The sequence below is a fragment of the Papio anubis genome, chromosome 6, assembly GCF_008728515.1.
Source record: "Papio anubis isolate 15944 chromosome 6, Panubis1.0, whole genome shotgun sequence".
In the NCBI taxonomy this organism is placed as follows: domain Eukaryota; kingdom Metazoa; phylum Chordata; class Mammalia; order Primates; family Cercopithecidae; genus Papio; species Papio anubis.
The window spans coordinates 132,795,834-132,816,897 of record NC_044981.1 but is presented as its reverse complement, the minus strand read 5'-3'; the positions used below and the strand labels follow the sequence as shown (position 1 = coordinate 132,816,897).

The following is a 21,064-nucleotide window of genomic DNA, read 5'->3' as shown; positions in this document are numbered from 1 at the left end:
AGGATTATCAAAACATAATGCTAAGTAAATAAAAAAGCCAAACACACACCCAAAAAAGCCATATGGTTGCATTTATATGGAATTTTAGAATAGGCAAAACTAATTTAAAATGACAGAAAGCATATCAGTGGTTGCCTGGAGCCAGGAAGAGGTGATGGAACTTTTTGTGTGATAGAAATGTTGTATTTCTTGATTGGGGTGATGACTACACAGGTTTGTATGTTTGTCAAAACTCATTAAACTATAAACTTAAGATGGTTGCATTTTGTTTTATGTAAATCATCCTCAGCAAAATTGATTTAAACATGAAAAAATAAGTCAGAGCTGGAACGTCTAATCTTTTGGCTTCCCTGGGCCACATTGGAACAAGAAGAACTGTCTTGGGTCACATATGAAATATACTAACACTAACAATAGCTGAACAGCTGGAAAAAAAATCACGTAACATTTTAAGAAAGTTTGCAAATTTGTGTTGGGTCATATCCAAAGCCTTACTGAGCTCCACGCGGCCCGTGGGGTGCAGCGTAGACAAGCTTGAGTTAGAGTTTGGTTCTCACGAACTCTTAAGTTTTGTGTTTTTGTGTGTTTGTTTGTTTGTTTTTATCTCCTTGGGGTTTCTTTTAGATGAAAAAAAGAAACAGGCATAATTCCTCTCTTCCTCCCCTGTCCCACCTAGAATTAATGTGAACTTAGTAGTCTAATAAGTGTAAAAGAACAGTTTTTCTCAGTCTTGGAGAAGACAGCGTATCAGAGGTGAAATCACCTATGCTGTAACTTCAGATTTGTATTTAAACTGCATCTATGATATTTACCTGTTAGACTACTCTGGGAAAATTATTTATTCTTTTGGAGTTTGTCTCCTTATATGTAAAATGATTATAACACCTATCTATTAATAGCTGGGCTGCCAGGATGAAATGAGACAAGGTTTATAAAATACCTGACACAGAAAGAAAATTTGGAAGAAGTAGTTAGTCCTCTTTTTAGAAGAACTACAGACCCCAGCTTTTAAAACACAAGCTCAATTCCAAATGTCTTATCGACCCTGTAATCTCATTCATACTTCTCATACCATGCATCTTGGGTTCCACTGTTGTTGTTGTTTAGACAATTGGTGACTATGTTTATAAAGAAACAAGCTTAGGGTTTATTTCAGTTGTTACCAACTTTTAAAAGTCTGCAGATCACTCAGTCAACAATATTATTTGACCATCCATTTTGTGTCAGGTACTTTTCTAGGCCCTGGGGATACTGTTGGGGAATAGGTAGAAAATAACTAAGACGTTTTCAGCTAGTGATACAGAAAATCCTTGTATGAATTCATTGTATGAACTATACACACACACACACACATATACACGTACATACACACACATATACAGACATATACACACACAAATTAAGTATAATGAATCTATAGACAATATACCATCTTGTAACAAGACTCGAGGGTTCTATGCCAGCTCTAACAAGACTAATGTCATATTGGACAAGTAAGTTAACTAACAATAATTTCTGTATCTATAAAACAAGAGATCTGAACTACGTTTCCTTTCAATTCTAAGACCTTGTATACTAAAAAATGTCTAAAGTCCCTTTCTAATTTTCAAAATCATTCAGTACATATATTGTTTCTTTCATTAATTTTGAGTGTGCATTGTTAACCAATTATAGATCTGAGTGTGCATTGTTAACCAATTATAGATTTGTTTGAGATAATTCAGAATTATCTCAAACAAAAAATTTCAATTCATTCATTCACTCATTAAACTCTTATTGATTGGCACCACCTACATATTATATAAGAAACTATGCTAGGTTCTACACATCAACACAAACTTCACCCCTGACATCATGGAATTTATTAGGTGTAGGGGGTAGGAAAGAATATTTCTGATTTGGTAGGAAAATAAATAATTCAGTTTTGATAGGTTAAGTTTGAGATGCCTGAGACATATCCCAGTGGGACTGGCATGTAAAATAAATTAGGGAGGCATCATCTGTTAGATAATAGTTTTTAAAACCATGAGACTGAATATGGTCAACTTGAGAGAGTGAGTACAGTGAGAAGGAAAGAGATCAAAGGTCTTAAGTTTTCATGAAAATTAAGATTTAGAGGTTAGGCATAGGAAGAAGAGCTAACAAAGAACACTGAGATGCTACATGGAGCATAGAATAAAAACCCTAAGTGTGTAGTCTATCAAGTATATCAAAAAGAGGGAATGGTCCACTGTATCTAATTAAATTTTTTAAATCCCTTGGATATTAAAAAACTAACGTCATTGATGCACTTGGCAAATGCAGTTTAGTGGGCTGGCTGGTTGAAGCAGAGACAAGGTTGGAGTGGGTTGAGTAGGAATGGAGGGTGAAAACCTGGAGACTGTGCCGATAATCATACAGAGGAAAGTTGTGGTAGAGGGAAGGAAATATAGGTTTGACAGGTTTGTTCTTGTTGTTGTTTCCTTTTTACTGTGATTGTTTCATTTTTATTTTTTGTTTAAGGTGAGTGATACTGGGACTGAAGGGATGTTGAAGATGAGCAAGAGAGAGGAAGAGAATGGATGGAGGGCTCTTAGAAGGCAGGAGCACCTGGCTATCAAAGGAGAACAGAAGGATTGGCCTTTGACATTTGAAAGGGCCTAAAAGCAGTGGCAGGGACATGATGAAGGTAAGTTGTTAAGGATGGAGAAAGAAAGAAGAGGTAGCATGTCAGAGAGTTTAGGAGCTGGAACCAGGCTGGAATCCAACTTCTTCCACTTACTGTAAGTGTGGTCAAGTTACACTCTTTCTAGACTTCAAGCTCTTCACCCACAAAATGAAGAGAAAGTATTACCTATGTTATAGATTTGTTATGTGAATTTTTAAATGAGTTAATATTTATAAGAGCACTTAAACCATGTCCAGCACATACCAAATGCCATAGAGGTGGTGTCTATTATATCAGTGTGTTTTGATAAATAGGGTTCTGTTTGATGGCTTCCATTTTCTCCAAGAAATGAGGTGAAGATGAAAAAATTGTCAACCTTTCTCCAAAACGTAAAATCATATATAAGTAAACAATGAGAAAAACAATTTTTTTCCGTTAAATTGCTGAAGGTTTAAAACTGTAATACCCACTATTGGTGATGGTGGGGTGTCTCAGGCCTCTTTCTCCATGGCTGGTGAAAGCATAAATGTGTACGTCCCCTGCTCCCCAAAAGGCAATTTGGTAATATAAATCACAAGTTTACCAACCTGTAAAACAGAGGTCCTCAGAGGAGAAGTGTGTGTGGTAAAGAGAGGTGGAAAGTCTGGCCTGAGAAAGCAAGTCAGTTATATTCAGCTCCACACCCAGCTCCCTGATTGGTGACACTCTCAAGCCCTCCCTCTGGTTCCTGTTAATTCCCAGGTTTATGCTCGGTGGTGTAATTGGCCTCAGGCTGTATGCTGTTTTTGTTTCTCTGTGTAACAATTCAGCTTCTTCACAAGTCTCCAATAGTAATCCACTCACAGGGAGGAGGCCACATCCTGCATCCTTGAAGCACACATTCTTATGTCTTATTTCCCTGCCTTATTTTCCCCCACCATTGCCTCTGGGGGTTCAAAATTCTTCTGTGTTGCACAGAGCATTTTAGCTCTTTCAAGTTTTTAATTCCAGAATTGATACCAAACCTTTCAAGGTACCCAGGAGAGTACTCCAAGACCTGCTGTTCTTAGAAGGTTTACCAATGGCAAAATTTTACTACTGCCTCAGCAATTCCACTTCCAGAACGTATCTCAAGATATCATCAGATACTCATTTTAGTATCACAACTGCCAAAACATTATAAATTTAAATACTTAACAAAAGGGATTAATAAATCATTATATGTGTTACATGGTAGAATGCTACAGGACTACTAAAATATGATTTTGGAAAGCATTTAATATGGGGAAATTTTTGCAATGCTTAAAAAAAATACACTGAGGTACAAAGAATAAAACAACCAAAAAAGTGTATGCCCTAATCTTTCTCATCAACATTAAAAAAAGAGTAATAACACATGTATATGGTGAAAACATTTAGACAGTGTAGAAAGTTACAAAATGGAGGCCAGGCGCGGCGGCTCACGCCTGTAATCCCAGCACTTTGGGAGGCCGAGGAGGGTGGATCATAAGGTCAGGAGATCGAGACCATCCTGGCTAACACGGTGAAACCCCGTCTCTACTAAAAATACAAAAATTAGCCGGGCATGGTGGCGGGCGTCTGTAGTCCCAGCTACTCGAGAGGCTGAGGCAGGAGAATGGCGTGAACCTGGGAGGCAGAACTTGCAGTGAGCCGAGATCTACCACTCCAGCCTGGGCGACAGAGCGAGACTACGTCTCAAAAACAAAACAAAAAGCTACAAAACGGAAAATGAAAGGCCTCATTCCCTTCTTCCTTTGCCCTACCACCTTCTCCAAGTACACAATTACTTATCATACTTTCCAATTTAAAAAAGCATAAATATGCATAAAGTTATGCCTATCATATCTATCATTAATTTTATACAAAAGGAAACAATTTCCATTGTTACATATCTTTTATTACTCTTATGATACATTTTAGACTTTTTTCCATACTACCATATATGCATATATCCATTGTTTGATATGGCATAGGTAATATTCTATATTATTCCATCATATCAATACACCATAACTTAATCAGTCTCCTGTTTTTGGAAAGTCTGGTTGCCATGTTTTCTTCCAAAAGATTGTTCCAGTTTGCACTGCAACCTACAGGCTTTTCCCATATTATCATTGCATCCTTGCTGAGCATCACGAAAATTTACAATACGAACTTACAAGAAAAAAAATTATAAAAATGTAAGTAAAGTAATTCACCTACCAGTTAATGAGAACCTACTGTGTGAATTTTTTAAAATCATGGCATGGTCGTATAACCATGCATTAACAAAATATGGTTCTCTGTCCTCAGTCTAATCATCTGGAGGGGAGGATGCAGATGTAAATAACTAACAAAAGGAAAAAAAATCTTCGGGAGGTGGAGGCAGGAGGATTGCTTGAGGCAAGGAATTGGAGACTAGCCTGGGTAACATTGAGAGACCTTGTCTCTAAAAAAGTTTTTTTAACAATTAGCTGGGCGTGATGTGCACACACCTGTAGTCCTAGCTACTCAGGAGGCTGTGGATTGCTTACGCCCAGGAGTTCAAGTAAGCTATGATTGAACTGCAGTAAGCTATGATTGCATCACTGCCCTCCAGTCTGGGTGACAGAGAGCCTGTCTCTAAAAAAAATTTTTTAAACTTTTTTAAAGATAGAAATAAAGGCCATACTAAAACAAAAATGAAGAGCAGAATATGGAGTAAGAAATGATTTCTTTAAATTGGAATAGGAGAGCATTCATAGCTGTTTTACTTGGGATCTAACAGTTACATCCGCTGCTATCTGTTGATGCTTAGTATGTACTCGGCACTAGGCTGATTTGGTTCAGGTGCATTTTCTAAGTTAACCTCCATAACAATATAAGGTGGATATGATTTTTGTAGGAATTTTATAGATGAGAAAACAATCTGAGTGAGATGAATTGTTTAATGTTACACTGCTCTTCATACACATTCCACGTATAGCTCATTTCATTCTCATAACGTTCCTATCAGGTAAGCACTGTCATTGCCCCTGTTACAGGGGTGAAAATGATGCACGGAGGGCTTACATTGTTTGCTTGAGGTCACACGACAGGTAGATGGCAGGGCAGGGAACACAAACCTAGACAATCTAACTCAGAGCCCATCTGTCCTTTCCTGATTTGTCAGACAGGGAATGGGATGCAGAAAGTACATTCTAAGAGGAAAGAGCTGCAGGAGCCCAGCCAGTGTGAGACATGGTAGGATGAACCAGCTTCTAAAGCCCAGAGACTAGTAACAGAGTTGTTCACTGGAGAATGGACAAAGCCAGTGGGAGTGAGAATGGCATAAAGTGGATGGAAATGAGATGCGTCGCAGAGGTAGAGTAGAGAAGACTTGATGACTAATTGGATGCTTCAATCACAGCCCTCAGCCTTTACCTCTCTAAACTAAAGCGTTTGACTCCTTTTAGTCAGAGCTCACAGCCAGCCAGCATTTTATTCTTTTCCTCTTTTTTTTTTTTTCTCTTGGTTTCACAGTGCTTGGAGTATTCCTTTCCTTTTATTTTAGGGACCTGTTTTGGGATGCTTCTGTTAGAAATGTGATCATTTCTGTGCAACGTGGCTTTAAGAAAAGATGATGTGAATGAGCTATGCAGTTCAAATAGTACTTCTCCATCCCTCAGTAATGTACCAATTCCATGAGGTTAGGATAGTTGTTATCAAGTAGGATGCAAGAGAAAAGGCATGCTATCCTCCAGTTTTTTTTTTTTCTTAACATAAATGAAGGGATATGTCAAATGAGCATTTTTTTTTGAGATGCAGTTTCACTCTTGTTGCCCAGGCTGGAGTGCAATGGCACTCCACTCGGCTCACCACAACCTCTGCCTCCCAGGTTCAAGTGATTCTCCTGCCTCAGCCTCCCAAGTAGCTGAGATTACAGGCATGTGCCACCACACCCGGCTAATTTTCTGTATTTTTAGTAGAGACAGGGTTTCTCCACGTTGATCAGGCTGGTCTCGAACTCCCAACCTCAGGTGATCTGCCCGCCTCAGCCTCCCAAAGTGCTGGGATTACAGGCCTTCCAATTAGCATTTTTTAGTTCTCCTACCACTTCTCCCTGCAGCACTGGATCCTACTGATTATTCCATCCTTGAAATTCTCTCTGCCATTAACTTCTGCAATATCACCCTTGCTGTTTTCCTTCTAACTTTCTGATGTGCCTTTCCATTGCCCTTAAATATAATGATATCACTTTCTTTGATGCCTCTTAAAGGATCCTGTACCTCAGGGCTTGCTCAGCATCCTTTAATCCTCTCCCTATTTGCTTCTAGTACAATCTCAAATAAATTTACTTAGAATCTTTCAGCTATTCATTTACAGAAATAAGAGAACCTGGACCTTTTTACTTATTTCCCTGTTTCTATCCAGAACATCGTTAATCTTATAGCACTCATAGAGTGTTGGTCCCACACTTATTTTTATGTAGGTCACATGGGTCAGCTTTATCTGCCTCTTCTTCACAGTAGGTCTGATGCTTGGTGCTGCCTCTTCAGCTCTGGTCCGGCCCTGCTCTTTGGCTATCATCATGCCTAGGACTTTGACTATATGTCTGTCAGCTGCTGTGTGTAAACACTTCACTTGGCCTAATCTAGCTAACAGTAATCAACATCAGTGGTTCCCAAATTTTATTTCACATTGGAATCACTTGGGGTTCATTAAGAGCAGCTAACACCTGGCCACCCCAGCCATACTGATTTAATTGGTATGGGATAAGACTTGAGACATTAGGCTTTTTAAAAGCCAGTGTGCAGCAGATGATTCTAATCTGCAGCACATTCAGGAACTACCATTCTATATGAGGGTTCTGAAATCCAATTACTCAACAAAATCACTTAGGGAGTTTCCAGTTTCTTTAAATACGGATATCTGGGTCTCACCTTAGAACTCAGTCAGTATGGCCTAGGAATTTTCACTTTTCATAAGTCTCTAGGTGAATGGATATAGGGATGCATCGCCATGTATGCAACTTGGAGTGGACTTTTCTGGCCAGGACACCATGGCCTTCTTTTCAGCTCTTTGAATGGCACTGACAACTTTCATCTGTATCTGGAAAACAATTGGTCCGTTGCTTCTCTGCAGATGCGTGTTCTCTGCTCCAGACTCCTGTGTATAAGATCTCATAAGACATTTGACTGATGGTCATCCCACACGCACCTAAAATTCAACATGGCCAAAATCGAACTCTTCATTTTATTTTGTATTGTTTTTCTCTTCTCTATGTCATCCAGCTAACATCAAACTTATCCACAAAGTGTGCAAACCCTAAGGCTAACTGTCATTTTAGACTCTTCCCCTCTGATGGTAATTCCATCTGCTGATTCTGTTTTGCAGATGACAGCCTTAATTCAAGCACTTATTACCTCTCAGCCAGAGTGTTGAACTTCTAATAACCTAACTGGCCTTCCTTAGCCAATTTCCTTTTTCCTAAACTCTTAATGCTGCTTGAATGAACTTTCTAAAATGCAGGTCTGATTTTGTCACTACTCTTCTTAAAATTCTTCAATGGGTCCTTGCTTTTATGACAAAATTCAAACTTCTTAGCATGCAAAGCCCTTCATGAGTTTTGCCTCTGGCCTCATTCCTTGAGACATTTTCCCTTTCATGTGCGTCACCTGGGGCCTCAGTTCAGCCCTACTGAGTCAGATACCTTGGAGGAGGAGCCCTAGATATCTACACCTTTACAAGCCCCGAGTAATTCTTCTGATCACATAAGATTGGGTACTCAGCCCTCAAACACACCCATTGCACTGTCACTTCAGAAACCCAACTTCAGAGAGGATTCCTGAACATACTGCACTACCTCAGTGTTTCCTGCACTGGTTCCCTGTGTTCATCTCTACTCATTCCTCAAAGTTCCCTCACAAGGTGGGGTTTCCTGACTCCTGAGGTGCCACTCCTCTGAACTCTTCTTCTCCGCTTCTATAATACCTCAGGTCCACCCCTATTTCATGATTATCACCTTGTTATTTAATTTCTTGTTTATCTTCCCCACTAGATTTTTTTTTTTTTTTTTTTTTTTAACAGAGCCTCTGTCACCCAGGCTGGAGTGCAGTGGTATAATCTCGGCTCACTGCAACCTCCGCCTTCCGGGATCAAGCGATTCTCCTGCCTCGGCCTTCCAAGTAGCTGGGACTATAGACATGCACCACCACGCCTGGCTAATTTTTGTATTTTTAGTAGAGACGGGGGGGGGGGGGGGGGGGGGGTCTCACCAGGATGGCCAGGCTGGTCTCGAACTCCTGACCTCAAGTGATCTGCCTGCCTGGGCCTCCCAAAGTGCTGGGATTACAGGTGTGAGCCGCGGTGCCCAGCCCATCCTCCCCCACTAGAATTTGAACGCTTCAATGGCAGACAGAGTGTCATTTTTCTCTTTATCCTTATGTAGCAGCACAACACTGAGTGCAATGTGAATGAATTACTAGAAAATAAAAATGGAATCCATAGTTAAAGAAACAAACAAAAAACAGGTAAATAGGTTGTCAAAAGAATAGGCAGAATTAGCAATACAGACAACTATCAGAATTTGACTTTAAGGTAGGAGGTCCTAAGCCAATAATTTAAAATATACATATATACACAGAGTGCAAGTACAGTATCAATCAAGCTTTTTAATTGCAAGCAAAAGATACTGATGCAAGCTGCTTGAAACAGAAAGGAATTTATTGAAAGGTTGTTCAATAGCCCACAGAATTACCAGGAAGACTAAAATTGCCAGGCTTTGAAAACAGGCAGGAACAAAGGAAGGCTAAGCAGCTAGAATCATAGCCACAGCTGAACAATAGAGGCTGCAGCTCACCCACCTGTCTCCACCAGCACAGGACATGCACACTGCCGATGGCACTGCATCCAGTGACTATTGCTATGGCTGCTGCCATCAAAATGAATTTTCCACTCATCCTATTTCTCTGCTTCACTCACTCCCTCCAGATTCTAATCTTAAACTGGTTCAAGTGACTGGGCATGTCTAGGTCTGGATGTACATGAGATGGTGCGCGTGCGCGCGTGTGTGTGTGTGTGTGTGTGCGTGTGTGTGTGTGTATGTATGTGTGTGTGTGTGAGATACAGACTTCTCAACTTGTCAGTATCCAAAAGCAGGTGAAGCAAAGGTCCATACCTTGGAAAATCCCTCAAAGGCAGGGGTTTGGATGCTGGACAGCCAATTAAAAAAAAGTTGTTTCTAATTTTATCCAATATTATATATAGTATTACTAAAATGGTAAAATGTATTAGAATCTTGATACTAGCAGAAAGTCAGAATAAATAATTTCTAGTAGGTCATAAATTACAATTTTGAACAAACCCTAGGGTTCTGTTAAATTAATTTGAGTAGAATAAACGCTTGCTATGTAGATTGAAATCAGGCTCAAAGAAGGGAGGAGACACTGTTGTCTTGAGGGAACTAAAATTGCAGCATGGATCCCTCCAGGAATGAATGGAGTCCATAGGGGGAAATAAGGTGTCAAACACTGGGGATGGAGAGGCCAAGGGTAGGACTCAAGTTTGGGATTGCAGAGTCAAGAGAGTGTAGCTGAGGAGATGGAATTGAAGCAAAACAATGCAAGCAAGCCCAGGTTCTGGATGGCTGCCTTGTGTATGGGGAAGTATTCAAGGTTAAGTTGTTCATTTACTTAAATATTTTATTTCCTCAATGCTATGTGAGGAAGACTTGAAAAATATAAATTAAATTTGATTTCTTTGCTTTTATTTACCCAAAAAAACCCATTTTTGTTGAAAGAGTGGATGCTTGGAAATTTTTAAGCAATATTGAAAAATGTGAAGAAGGTTTAAACAATCACAAATTCTACCACCAAGAAATAGGCATTAACACTACAGGAACTTTATTCTAACCACCCTTCCATGCATGTATACAAATGGAAGCATCTGAACTGCCACTAAGCAACCCCTCCGGTGTTCACCATTATTCACATAGAAAGCACACGAGAAAGACAACTGGGTGGATGGATGGAAGGATGGACTTTTGTAAAATGATCTCATTTGAAAAATAACAATTTTAATTTTATTTAATAGAAGAAAAATGAAAAGAATTGCTGGACTTCAAATGTTTTTCTTCACCACAAAACACATTGTTTCTTCTGTTTTTGTTTGTTTGTTTGTTTTTTGGTTTTTGGGGTTTTTGTTTTGTTTTGTCACCAGGCTGGAGTGCAGTGGCGCAATCTCAGCTCACTGCAACCTCTGCCTCCCAGGTCCAGTGATTCTCCTGCCTCAGCCTCCCAAGTAGCTGGGACTGTAGGCACCCACCACCACGCCTGGGTAATTTTTTTGTACTTTTAGTAGAGATGCGATTTCACTGTGCTGGTCAGGATGGTCTCAATCTCTTGACCTCATGATCCACCCACCTCAGCTTCCCAAAGTGCTGGGGTTACAGGTGTGAGCCACTGCACCCGGCCCATTGTTTCTTCTTTTTAAAAATTAAACAGTAGGGTGTGGAGGCTTATCCCGTATAATTGCCTGACTTCAGAAGGCCAAGATGAGAGGACAGCTTGAGGCCAGGAGTTTGAGACCATCCTGAGCAACACAGTGAGACCCAATCTCTACAAAAAATAATTTTTAAAAAATTATCCATACAGGCAGGGTGGTGCACACCTGTAGTCCCAGCTACTCGGGAGGCTGAGGCAGGAGGATAGTTTGAGTCCAGCAGTTTGAGGCTGCAGTAAGCCATGATTATGCCACTGTGCTCTAGCCTGGGCAATGGAGAAAGAGCCTGTCTCTAAAATAATAAATAAATAAATAAATAAATAAAATTGTAAAAAATTTAGAAAGCTTAAAAGAGTTTATTTTAAAAAAAGAGGTCAAAGCTGTTATTTTTTTCAACTAAGTGCTCTGCTTTTAGACAATATCAATTGCTTCATTGCTATGAAAGATGAAGACTTCGGCACTCATGCTTCTCGTCATCTGCCTCTCAACTTTGCCGTGTTTGCAAGTTGTTTTATTTGTATGCTGTCAAGACTTACTGTATTTATATACCCAGTAAGCTGGGTATGTTCCAGTAGTTTTCTATACGGAAATGGATTAATTGCTCACCATGTGTTGCTCTGCCACTATTTATCTATTCCTCAATTTCTAATTTTGATTCATTTTCTTATCAACTGGATTTTGTCATCGAATTTATTTTTCTTTGCAAGAAGAGCTTGGTGCATTATATTCCCTGAGGTCTTTCTTGCTTAGGTATGTTCATTTGTACTAACACACAGTAGGCCTGAGAAAACGTTCTTTGGTCCTACTTTCTTTACTTTAGAATACTTTTTGCATTTTGCCATCATCTCTGGCATTAAATACTGCTGTGGAGAAAAGTGTGATGCCAATATTTTTTTTTGGGAGGTGATCTGATTTCTGTCCAGATATTGGAGTAATTTATTTTTATACTTTCAAGTTGAGTAAGTCAACCAGATGTATCTTAGGGCTGAGCAGTTCGTATCTAATTATTTTATGACCGTTTGAGGTTCAGTGATTACTCTCACAATTTTGACAGTCCTGAGAAATAGTCTTCTAACAACTTTGAAAAGCTAGAGAGAATGAATGTTCCTGGAGAAGAATGACAAATGGTCCCTCCAATTCTGACTTTGTCTTCTAGGTCCAATATCTTTGGTTTTATGTCCTTGTCATGTTCAAGCAAGTCCTGTAACTCCTTTTGGGTAGCTTGAAGTGATTCCATGCACTCAACAGTTTCTAAAAAGATGGTGATGCAAAGAAGTTACAGGAGTAGGATTTTTTTTTTTTTTTTTTTTTTTTTTTTTTTTGCTATAGAGGATAATGCTGTTGGTGGAGATTTGCAATGAGTTCTGCACATAGCAAGTGTTGTAGATCAGGTGTATTATTGGGAAGATGAGGTGTTTGTTTGTTTTGCATTTCTTCTGCCTGGTCTATTATTTACTGTAGGTAGATAAATGGATTTAAATGTCTAAATGAAATCTTTTTAGAGTGGGTACACAACGTGGCTAGTAACGGATGGAAGTAAAATATTTCTATGATGAATAGAGAAGCATTGGGCCTCCCATGCAGAGCTTATGCATGTCATTTTGCTGAGGGCACCTACTTCCGCCAGAATGATATTGTATCTTCAGAAGGAAAAGGGGAGAAGCCAGTGATAAAATACGGGGTGTTATTATCTCAGAGGTGCTTGGAGCTCAAGAGGGCTTGAAGTAATTATTTCCCAGATGTGTCTTGCCTATGTGCATGTGACATAGGAGTTTGCATTTTGGATGTTAACATGAAAGGGCAGAGTCACCAGAAATTCCCAAGGGCCATTTTAAATGTTTTCAGTGGACCACAACAGCCCAGTATGGAAGAAACACAGCATTTGTGGGTGTGCGTCTGATTCCAAGAAATAGATCTGGCAGGGCTGGTTAGGTCGCCTCCTTCCACTGGGGGCCACCGTAAGACAGCCCTGAATACTGCCCAGGTGCTGTGCATATAGGTATTGGTTGGCTTCCCTTGGATTACCTTCCCTCAATCTGACTGAGGCTGAAAGCTCTCAAAGTTTTGGCACTGGAATATCCCTTGTGATGGGCTGGTATTGTGGCTTATAGAGCAGGGTGTCTGTGTGATTGTTTGAGTTCCTCTCTCTCATTAGTGACAACATAGCCCACCTCCTCAGATGTGAACAGTTTTCAAGTTTGCCTGTACTACTCACAGCCTTCAAGTGTGCACCTATCCCAGTGTGCAGAGCCTCTTTAATTTAGTGTACAGCCAAGATACCTTTAATCGCCGATAGTTCTTTTTCCCTCACTGGGAGGTTAGCCTTGGCTGGAATAAACTGTCCTGGTCAAGAGAAACAGGTCAGCTGCCTTGAAATTCTCTTTGGGCTCAGCTGGTATTCACTAAGATATTAGACAGTTAATTTAGATCAGAGATGTCAAGCTACATGCCTGTGGTCTGAAATCAGCCCCTAGGCTCATTTTCTTTGACAAAGAGAGTGTTTGCCTGTAGACAAAGACTGCAGAGTCTTTTAGAAGAATTTTTTTCCAAGTAGTTGCTGATTTTTAAAACTTAGAAAATGTACCACAAAAATACAGATTTCCATATTTTCTTGTGAAGTGAAAGATATGACCATCACACTGAGTACACATTTCCAATGGCAACGCCAGATCCAGAGCTGCTAAGGAGAGTCGAGGAGCAGGCGTCCTCTTGACCCAGCTTGCCATCATCCCCACCAGTTGTTCTTATCCTTCTGACTCAGAGGCCACATGTCAGTTCCCATTTCTTATCACACCTGAACTTTTTGTTTTTCTTATGATAGAGTGAGGAGGAATGTGACATATTTTCTACAGTTTACCTCTACTATAAGCAGAAATATGCAAGCCACATGGAGGGCCACTCGCTTCTTTTCTCCGTGGCCTGCTTTATTCATTGGTATTATCCGCTGGGAACCTGTGAGCCACCGAGTTTATGACTGTTGCTATAGATAATAGAAGGGTAAGGTGAGTCAGGTAGACCAAGATAAGGATGCAGGAAAGCATGACAGTTTATGGAAAAGGGCAGCTCCTTCTATGTGATAAGTACTTACCTTTGTTGTGCAGATTTATTGCTTGGAAATGGAGATGGGACTGTCAGAGGGAGAAAAGTCAATGGTAATTAGGGATTATTGGATGTCCTTAATCATTTGCAGTCACATATAGTTTCCGGTTTTCCTCTCTGAGTTTTATTGTTATCAAATGGTGGTGTGATTTATTGCAAGTCCCTTGTTTACTGTCCATGCCTGAACTGTGCTAACAGGCAGTTTGTGTGTGAGCCTAACGAATGTCTCTAGGCTAAGCATCCTGTGAGCCATGGTTCCAAAGTCATCGGAGTATGGCACCAGTCAGCCGCTTTGTAACTCTGAAGCCATGCTGAATATTATTCATATATAAAAATATGTTGTCTCCTCACTTTTCTTGGTCTAGCATTCAAGTTTCTTATGCTCTTTAAAATCATTTAAAAATTAATTTCGGAATGACTAATGCATTCCCTTGATTCAAATTTAAAAAGTAAAAAGCATATGTAGAGAAATGTCTTTCTCCACTCCTGACCCCTATTACCCAGGGCTCTTCATCGAAGGCAAATAATGTAACCAGTTTCTATTTTATTGCTACAGAAATGTTTTATGTGAATGGTTCTCAAAGTGTGATCTGTATGTCCATCAATGACAGATTGGATTAAGAAAATGTGGCACATATACACCATGGAATACTATGCAACCATAAAGAAGGATGAGTTCATGTCCTTTGTAGGCACATGGATGCAACTGGAAACCATCATTCTCAGCAAACTATCGCAAGAACAGAAAACCAAACACTGCATGTTCTCACTCATAGGTGGGAATTGAACAATGAGATCACTTGGACACAGGAAGGGGAATATCACACACCTGGGCTTGTTGTGGGGTGGGGGAAGAGGAGAGGGATAGCATTAGGAGAGATACCTAATGTAAGTGACAAGTTAATGGGTGCAGCACACCAACATGGCACATGTATACATATATAACAAACCTGCATGTTGTGCACCTGTACCCTAGAACTTAAAGTATAAAATAAATAAATAAATAAATAAATAAATAAATGATTGTGAAAAAAAAAAGCAGTGTGATCTGTAAATTTCTAAGGTCCCCAAGATGCTTTGAAGTGGTCCATGAAATCAAAACTATTTTCACAATGATAATAAGACACCAGTTGCCACTATCAGTGTTGGCATTTGCACAGATGATGCACTAATTTCTTTTGTTTTGGAAAACAAACAAGAAACCACTGGCACATTGACATATATCAAGAGAGTGGCATGAAACTGTAGCAGAGGTAATTTTTATTCTTAGATCAGTAACAGATACACACTTACTGATGAAAACATTCAAATTTCACTTAAGAATATCCTTGATGGTACAGGAAAAGCTAATAATTTTATTAAATCTTGACTCTTGAGTACCTATCTTCTGAATATTCTGTCTGATGCTACACAAAGTACATAGGAAGCACTTCTGCTGCATACGGAAGGTACTGTGGTCATCTTAAGAAAAAGCACTTGTGTGATTGACTTGCAAACTCAAATAGCCAAATACTTCATGGAGCACCGTGTTTACCTGAAAGAATGACCAGCAAATCACGGTTAGTCAGAGACTGTTTGGCAAATATTTGTTCAAAAATGAATAAAATAAGCCTGTTACTTGGAAGACAGGAATGATAGTATGAATTGCAAATGATAAAATTTGAACTTTTAAGTAAAAATTAGAATTTTAGAAAGCTTTTATCTACCACTTGGAGCTCAACAGCTCTCAATACCTAAAAACTTTTCTGTCATAATTGATAGTGATAAAACATATGCAATTTTTTGATATCGTAGAATAAAATGTGTTAATATTTGGAAGATATGTAACTCAGTGGATCGGTATTTTCCAGATCTGTAAAAAATCATGCATAGGTAAAAGAACCACTCAAAGTGGAAGGGAACAATAGATTTTAATGTAACAGAGTATGAATAAGTACTTGATAATATATCAGATACTATAACTAACCTTTGAGAAACTACTAGTTGTCAAGTTTTGTGTAATATCAAAGAACATCCACAATTACCTGAAAAGACTCTAACAATACTTCTTTGTTTCCTAGCCTCATATCTGCATGAATATTTCTTTGTATACTTCAACCAGGACAACACAGCACAATAAATTGAATGCAGAGGCAGGTGTAAGTATCCAGATGTATTTTATTAGGGCAGACCTTCAAGTTATTTGCAAAAATATAACAATATACCACTCAACTTTTTTTTAGTTTGGAAAATTCAATTATTTTTTATAAAAATATGTTATTTGTGTTAACAAGTAATGGGTTTGCCATTCTGAAATAAACATTTATATTTTTTCTGTTTTAATGTCTTTTTTTTTTTTTGAGACAGGGTCTCACTGTGTTGTCCAGGCTGAAGTGCAGTGGCATGACCATGGCTGACTGCAGCCTCAACCTCCTGGATTCAAGCAGTCCTTTTACTTCAGCCTCCTGAGTAGCTGGGACCATAGGCACATGCCACTATGCCTGGCTAATTTTTTAAAAATTATTTCTAGAGACAGAGTCTCCCTACGTTGCCAAGGCTGATCTCAAAGATCTGGGCTCAAGTGATCCCCCTGCTTTGGTCTCCCAAAGTATTAGGATTACAGGCATAAGCCGCCACACCCAGCCTATTTTAACTTCTTATATGGTAAACATTGGTCAATACAAACCAAGTGAAAAAAGTTATTTGAATTCCCCATTGGGGTGTAAACTGGTCCTGAGACCAAGAACCATTTGTCTATGCATATATTAACTTTCTTCATATCTATGCTACATCCATATTATTTATGTGTATATATATATGTGTGTGTGTGTGTGTGTGTGTGTGTGTGTGTGTGTATATATATATATATATTTTTTTTTTTTTTACATGGAGTCTCACTCTGTCACTCAGGCTGGAGTGCAGAGGCGCAATCTCAGCTCACCGCAACTTCCACCTCCAGGGTACAAGTGATTCTCCTGCCTCAGCCTCCCAAGTAGTTGGGATTACAGGCATGCACCACCACACCTGGCAAATTTTTGTAGTTTTAGTAGAGACGAGGTTTCTGCCATGTTGGCCAGGCTCATCTCGAACTCCTGACCTCAAGTGATCCTCCCATTTTGGCCTCCCAAAGCACTGGGATTATAGGCGTAAGCCACTGCACCAGGCCCATATCCTTTATGTATTCTTTTCTTATACAAAACACACTGCATTTACTCTTGCTCCACCTTGCTTTCCTAACTTAACAACACGTCTTCAGAATTGACCCATATCAAGACATACAGAGATTCCTTATTCTTTTTATGGCTACATAAATCTCTTTGCAAGAATTTATGTAATTATTTATATCGTTGAAGGAATTTATGTAATTTTTACACCAATGTCATGCTGATGATTTATTAAAATTATTTTGTTTATACAGACACTGCTACTTTGAATAACTTTGTATCCATATCATGTCAAATGTGTGGTAAGATCTGTAGGACAAAAGTAGAACTGCTAGTCAAAGATTAAGTGCATTTGTAATTTCCATATATGTTGTACAATGTATAAGCTTATAGTTATTTTTAAGAAAGTAAGGTATGTATTACAGCTCTATACAAATAGACTATATCAGTGTCATAATCTGTGTTCACATGAATACAGCAGAGTTGAGGGCTGAGTATGTATACACCTACACAATTTACATGCTTGCAATCAAAAATTAATATTAACTGATTAAAACTTGAAAATATTGAAATGAAAATTAAGTTGGAAAGTCCATTGTAATAGATAAAATGTATTGTTGATTATCCTATATCAATGTGATTTGGGAGAAGTAGTAAGTTTTTGGTATTTGTCTGGGTCATGGTTGAAACAATTTGAAAACTTTTGTAGGACGGTCTGAAGCAGCTGGCACTGACTGCACTAATGAATACGAGGCCCCAGCATTTTCAAATTCCGAGTTCACAGTGGCCATCCTTACGAAGGCAAGACTTCAGAGCTAGTGGAGATGGATTCCAGGCAAAGACTGTTAAGGAAAAGCAAAACAAATTCTTGAGTTCTTGCTTAGATGTGCAGGGAAGTGCTTGTAAGCTCATAAATATGAGATCATTAAGCATCTTTGTGTGCAGGGATGAATTTTTAAAAGAATGTTAACATTTTCAAACAATTTAAAAAATGATAGTCCTCAATTCCCCTCTTCCTGCTCCCAGGGAAACCTCACAAGTTTTCTTGGTGTTTGTTGATTTTTTGGCTCATTGCAGGGTATCCCACATCTTCTATTCTATCTTCACGTATCAACGTACATGCCATCTCCTCCAGAATACCTCACCTGGTTCCTGATATGCAACAACCTTTTTTTACTTCATGTTCCCATAGGACTCTGTAACTTTATCTACTATAGGATATATAATGATGTCTTATAACCGCCCGCTTATTGACAATATTTCCACTACATTTTACATCCTAAAGAGAGTGATGCTATGTGTCTTATTTAATGCTTTATTCTCAGAACCTACTTTAGTACCTGGCATATAGTAGGTACTCAATAAATATTTGTTGAATTAATAAAAAATAGAAGGACAATTTTGGCTAGCATATGGGCTCTAGGAATCTCAACAATTTTAATTTAAAAATCCCACATCTTGGCCAGGTGTGGTGGCTCATGCCTGTAATCCCAGCACTTTGGGAGGTTAAGGCGGGTGGATCATGAGGTCAGGAGTTAGAGACCAGCCTGGCCAACATAGTGAAACCCCGTCTGCACTGAAAATACAAAAATTAGCCGGATGTGGTGGCACACACCTGTAGTTCCAGCTACTCCAGAGGCTGAGGCAGGAGAATAGCTTAAACCTGGGAGGCGGAGGTTACAGTGAGCCAAGACCATACCATTGCACTACAGCATGGGTGACAGAATGAGACTCTGTTTCAAAAAGAAAAAAAAAAAATCCCAAATCTCTTAGCAACTACATTAAGCAGCTCTATCTTCACATTATCTGTTTTATTGTTTCATATACAATTTCTAGTAATACTAATACACATAGTATTTCTGGTGTAGATATACTATGGTTTGATAAAATGTACAATGTTATTTTCTCCTCTGTTTTCTCTAGCTTCTCCCATGACCTTGATGCTATTTGCCTTGTTGGCCGTCAGTGGCACCTTTGGCCTAACAGAAAGAATTAATTCTCCAAGAAGCAATAGGATTAATCACATAAGAAAATTAGTGATCAATAAACTGGTTAATACACGATGTAGCCCAGTGATGGCACTACTGGTACTATTAAGGTACTATTTTCTTTTCTTTTTTTTTGACTGTGTCTCTCTCTGTTGCCCAGGCTGGAGTGCAGGAGTGCAGTGGTATGATCCTGGCTCACTGCAGCCTCCACCTCCTTGGTTCAAGCGATTCTCCCACCTCAGCCTCCCGAGTAGCTGGTATTACAGGGCGTGTGCCACCACACCCAGCTAATTTTTGTATTTTTAGTAGAGATGGGATTTACAGTTAGAACAAAAATGTATTTCTTTTCCTTGGTTTCCAAACTTTCTTAGGCCAACCAAAGAAAATGGAATTTCAACGTGTGGGTAATTTATCACCATCTCTTAATTATAAAAAAGCTTATGTGTCAGCTTATAATGAGCAGGAAAAAGTGAGGAGGAATTCATGAAAGGAGCAGTCCCCCAACTTTTTTGGCACCAGGGACCGGTTTCGTGGAAGACAGTTTTCCACAGACTGTGGGTCAGGAGGGCAGTGGGGGAGGGTTTTGGGATGGTTCAAGTGCATTACATTTACTGTGAACTTCATGTCTATTATCATTACATTGTAATATATAATGAAATAATTATAAAACTCACCATAACGTAGAATCAGGGGAGCTCTGATCTTGTTTTCCTGCAACTAGATGTGGTCTCATCTGGCAGTGATAGGAAATAGTGACAGATCATGAGGCATTAGATTCTCATAAGAAGCACACAACCTAGAACCCTCACATGTGCAGTTCACAATAGGGTTCATGCTTTTATGAGAATTCAGTGCCACCGCTGACCTGACAGGAGGTGGAACTCAGGCAGTAATATGAACAATGGTGGTGGTTGTAAATACAGATGGAGCTTTACTAGCTCACCTGCCTGCTGCTCACCTCCTGCTGGGCCCCGGTTCCTAACAGGCTATAGACTGGGGGTTGGGGACCCCCCACACTAAAAATTAGAGCATCAGGAAGCTTCTTCTGTGTTCCCTGGCAACTCCTCACTTTTCTGTAAAGCAAAATCCTGTTCACTTCCTTTGGGAAGACTTCATCTCTCACCCTCTCGTTTTGGTAAGAATTTATTATTCCCTCTTCTGTGAACTCGTTTACTCTTTTCCCATACATGATCCTCCCTTTGGGATTGATCTTGTGTCTTCTAGAAAATGCACTGATTCAGGGTCAACCTTGGGTTTTCTCGCACCATCCAGGAGGGCTCCAAACCTCTGAGGAGACCTGGCTGACACCTAGATTGCAACTTTGTGAGGCCCTGAGCAGAGGGCCCAGCTTAGTTATGTCCAGAGCCTGGACCTGTAGAAGCTGTAAGGTCATAAATGTGCATTAAGTAGCTACCTTTGTGGTAGTTTGCTGCATAGCAATGGGAAACAATATACTGCTTTATTGGGAAGATGTATAGTTTATAAGAAACTGCTTCCAGCTAATGTTAGATAGAAAAAAAAGGTAGAATTTGTTGGATCAAAATTTGATATGTCACAGAATTGAAGGAAAAGCTAAACCATCAGGCCTTATGGATAATAGGCACAAAGGTGACTGTGAGGGTGTCACTGAGGAATTCTGAGGATGGGCTTTGAAATAATCTGCCTACATCCACGCTTGTTCCTTATCCCATGAGTCAGATTTTTCCTGACAGACTCTAACTGGCCTCATTCTCATCACCTGCCTATTC

At 39.4% G+C, this 21,064-nt stretch overlaps 2 long non-coding RNA genes across 2 annotated transcripts; one reads left to right on the top strand and one right to left on the bottom strand.

Moving 5' to 3' along the window:
* The first annotated feature begins 393 nt into the window (after positions 1 to 393).
* LOC110743167 lies at positions 394 to 19,516 on the top strand. Its single transcript, XR_002521775.2, has 3 exons — positions 394 to 2,668; positions 16,246 to 16,323; positions 19,252 to 19,516. It is a non-coding gene; the product is annotated as an uncharacterized LOC110743167 (long non-coding RNA).
* On the bottom strand, positions 15,697 to 20,257 carry LOC116275362. Its single transcript, XR_004184407.1, has 3 exons — positions 19,991 to 20,257; positions 18,126 to 18,170; positions 15,697 to 15,719 (listed from the first exon to the last, which is right to left on the bottom strand). It is a non-coding gene; the product is annotated as an uncharacterized LOC116275362 (long non-coding RNA).
* Between the last annotated feature and the right edge of the window lie 807 nt (positions 20,258 to 21,064).